The 4187-nt window shown below is 37.0% G+C and overlaps 1 protein-coding gene across 2 annotated transcripts in view; it reads left to right on the top strand.

Annotated features, from left to right (window-relative positions):
• Positions 1-272: 272 nt before the first annotated feature.
• LOC107718808 (beta-catenin-interacting protein 1) overlaps positions 273-4187 on the top strand; it is a 24884-nt gene continuing 20969 nt past the window's right edge. For both annotated transcript variants that reach the window (XM_016526032.1, XM_016526031.1), the window contains exon 1: positions 273-387. The gene's annotated coding sequence lies outside the window, so the exon portion shown is untranslated. The remainder of the gene's footprint in view (positions 388-4187) is intronic.

The following is a 4187-nucleotide window of genomic DNA, read 5'->3' as shown; positions in this document are numbered from 1 at the left end:
TTATTGCTACTGATCTGTCAGTTTAATGCTTAGGTACATTTTAGAATGTTATGTAGACTTTTTTTTATTCCTCTTGTTATAATATATTAAAAATATTTCATAATATCATATAATGATAAAGTATGAAAAACATTTTATTTTATAAAAAAAAGATCAGATCAGTATTAGATGATTTTTTATTCCAGTGTACTGCAGCGTCACAGCGCCCTCTGATGGCGACGGTTGCGCGTCGCACCGGCAGGAGCTGATTCAGCAGCGGCGCGTTGACGCTCTTGAGTCACTCCAGCGCTGCCGACTGTCGGGATGTGACCCCGGAACAGGACGCCTGCTTATACACAACACAGCTCTCAAATACAACAAAAACGACAGAATCCTGGACCAGGAGAGGTAAGACGTCAAAGTGGAGGTGTTTGAGGCAGCATATGAAAATTACGCCCCAAAACGAGGCGCGAATTGAAGCGGTTTGGCTGTTTTTCTGTTGCTAGCGAGCTAATGTGTGTGTATGTGAGAATGGGAATTGTGGGAACTTCATTCAGGGCTTTGTTACAGCCCCACTGTCCAGTTTGCCTGTTAAAACACCCCCTGTATCTTACGCACACTAACTTTTCTCCTTTAAACACTATAGTCGTAAATAAAAGACAGTCTGTTTTACTGACATTCTTCATTTTAAAGATAAATAAGCGATATATGCGCGCGTTTTGTCACAGAAAAAGAGAAGAGGAGTGGAGTGATTCCTGTCCGCTAACTGACTGCTGTACTAGTTCAGTGTTATACAGATACTTTGTACGCTTAAAATTTAAATGTAATCTAATTTGCATATTAATGACGTCGTTTATGATCTATACACGTTGTACTGTTTACCTTTTTTGCTTTTAGACCGCTTTCAGCACACGAATCTGCGGCTGTGAATGCACAGATATGTTTAAATGGTCATTGCGGTTGAACTATAATTTTCCCACCTGATTCGATAAATGCAGCACTTTTATGATGAGTTTGTGTTTGCTTGCATCAATTTAGTATTTATAGGTTTATTTGATCTTCTTTAGGGCTGCACGATAAATCGCATGCGATATTTAACGCGCATATTGTGGTTCAGCCAGTGTATATTCAGTGCTCCAAAAACATTTTTTACATTTATTGTAATGAATGCTTAGGTAGCCTACTTCTCGAAATGGTAAATGACTTTTCATTTCTCTTGTTATATAATATTAAAAAATAATATAATGTAATATATGAATAAATTATTAAACGTATTTTATTTTAATAGATTATTTATTTATTTATTTATTTTTATTGCTACTGATCTGTCAGTTTAATGCTTAGGTACATTTTAGAATGTTATGTAGACTTTTTTTTATTCCTCTTGTTATAATATATTAAAAATATTTCATAATATCATATAATGATAAAGTATGAAAAACATTTTATTTTATAAAAAAAAGATCAGATCAGTATTAGATGATTTTTTATTCTCAGTATGTTCTGACTCTGCATTCCTCTTGTTATAATATATAAAAATACATAATAAATATGTACCAAACCCCATCTTTGCTTGCTCACTGATCACTAGTTAGATATTGGCAATAAACCCAGTGTACGGCAGCGTCACAGCGCCCTCTGATGGCGACGGTTGCGCGTCGCACCGGCAGGAACTGATTCAGCAGCGGCGCGTTGACGCTCTTGAGTCACTCCAGCGCTGCCGACTGTCGGGATGTGATTTTTTTTGTTGTTGTTGTGGGGAGCCCAGCCCCCCTGGTGTTGCTTGGCATCCCCCACCCCCTCTCTTTTCTGTCCCTCAGACACAACACAGGCTGGGTTTATGCCTTACAGGCTTGCTCCTACATGATCAAGGCCGGGATCCAGGCTTAAATCAGCCTTGCTGGCTGCAAATGTGGCTTCTTTCTGTGGTAATAAGCGAAATCCTCTTCGGCTTGCTTAAATTTTCAGTGGTTGGCTTCCTTTGACTTTGAAAAATTTAGCTTGCACACTATTAATGATCTCAATCCTTTTCTGGCAATATTACTTTTTACTAAATGAAAAAAGTATATATGTGAGTGTGTGTGTATATATATATATATATATATATATATATTTAAAATATTAAATGTAATTTTATTTTTCATTTTATGTTTTTATTATTTTTATATTATTATATAATTTATATATTGTATTAGATTTTTTATTTATTTATTTTATTTTTTTTACCTGGTTTAGATCTCAGACAGATTAGCCACTCCTTAGCAGGAAAGGCCTGACTTCCTGTCTTGAAATATAATGTTTGAGCCAATTTAGTTGAAGTTTTCTTAAATCGTATTATGGAGGGAATTGTCTTGTCATCGTTTTATATAGCTGTATATCTCTGACAGCCGGTGCAGCAGTGATCCCAAAGGGAGCTTCCCACTGCATTGGGTTTTGTATTGTGATTCATGACAAGCGCTCTGGTGCATGACAACCATCTTGTGAAACACTTATACTAGACGGATTTGAATACCGAGGCGATGCATTGACAAAATAAGCCTTAGAAAACTTCAGTAATGTTTGAACCGCTTCACACCCTGTCATAAGTTGGTTGCGATTAAACTTATGGTGAAATTAATTTTTTATTATTTAAACTGCTGAAATTTCAAAGTATCATTCCTTGAATGTTCTGATCTGCTTTTTAACTATGTAGACTTTTTTTATAGTTCGTCAAATTCAACTTATTTTTGTGTTGACTATTTTTGAATTAACAGGGATTGCATTGCTGGGTCATGCATCATGCATTGCTAACGAGTCATGACCTAGTTATCAGTCATACCAGCTCTGGCTGCCTCTATTGTTGTCAAATACACTAACTATTGTTTCCACACTGTAAATGGCTAGTTTACCATAAAATCTGCTGGCAAGTGATTGTTGGGCTTTATAGTGGCTAAACTTTGTAATTGCACCATATTTTCTGCCAAAATCACCTCTGTGTGTCTTATTTTATTGTTTCATTCAAAGTAGACAGGAAAGTGGAGGCAGAGAGAAGGGGAATAAGGACAGTCAAACCGGCTTGTTGTTTGCTGTAGGTGGTTTCTGGTTGTAATTATAAGCGGATTATAACCCACTGGATGTTGATCAAGTTTTTGATCATGTAAATGGATTTCAGTTTGGTCAAGGGTTGGGGATTGAGGCATATAAAACAGATCTCACTAATACAGTGCCCTCTGCTGAATCACCATTCTCTCAGATGGAACTGAAAAAAAACTCATTTCATCCCCTTTATTATTAGTTTATTTGTTACTCATTCACTCCAGCTGCTCAGGGGGCATGATGTTGTTGGGCAGGATGACATGCTCGCTGACAGAATTACTTTGGCTGTACAATTAGCCTAGTTTTGGGGTTTAGAAGTTAGTCATTCTTCAAGTCAGCATCGTCTGTTTCCACTGACAGGCAAAGGTTGTGTAACATCCTATGATCCAAAGCAAAATCCAGTGTCTTGGGAATTCGTTATACCATGGAAAACCATTTGTGCCAATTATGTTTTAGATGGTGATTGGTTAACATTCTGGCTGCAAATACAGTAGGTTGTTTATTTATTCTCATATTGAAGCAAGTCTGGAGTTGAAATGTTTGTCTTTTGGGGGCATGTTTTTTGATGAGCTCGATTAGTTCTGGTCAGTGGAAGGATTTTGATTGCTTTTCATACACCGCTTAAAAAATATGCAGAGACCCAAACATCACATCATAATTTGTAAACCATGTGCATTTCTAAAGGAGTTGGTCCTCCATCATCCACTCTTCTCGGAAGGCTGTTCACTAGATGTTGGAACATGGCTGCAGGGATTTGCTCCCATTCCAACACAAGCATCAGTGATGTCTGACATACTGCTTTTTGCATACTAAATAGAATCGAAGTGTACATATTCGGATGTTTCTTACTGAACTCATGCAAAAGATGTTTCTTGAGTTGAAGATAAATACTTTCTGATGCATGATTTCTAACACGTTCAAACAATTGAGGAATCTTTCTCAGCAAGCTGTTTGTGAGGATTCAAATGACTTGATGAGTCTATAAATAGAACTGCTATCTGGATTGTGGATCTCCTTCCAGAGCTTCTGCACCTTCCCTACATGGATAGTGGCAGGAGTCACTGATAAACTGATCTTTTGCAGTATCGTTGCTTTGGCTCAATGTTATGACCTTATAGCAGTTAAATAACATC

The sequence above is a fragment of the Sinocyclocheilus rhinocerous genome, unplaced genomic scaffold (genome assembly GCF_001515625.1).
Source record: "Sinocyclocheilus rhinocerous isolate Xijiao unplaced genomic scaffold, SAMN03320098_v1.1 scaffold2017, whole genome shotgun sequence".
NCBI lineage: Eukaryota > Metazoa > Chordata > Actinopteri > Cypriniformes > Cyprinidae > Sinocyclocheilus > Sinocyclocheilus rhinocerous.
This window is presented reverse-complemented; position numbering and strand designations above follow the sequence as displayed.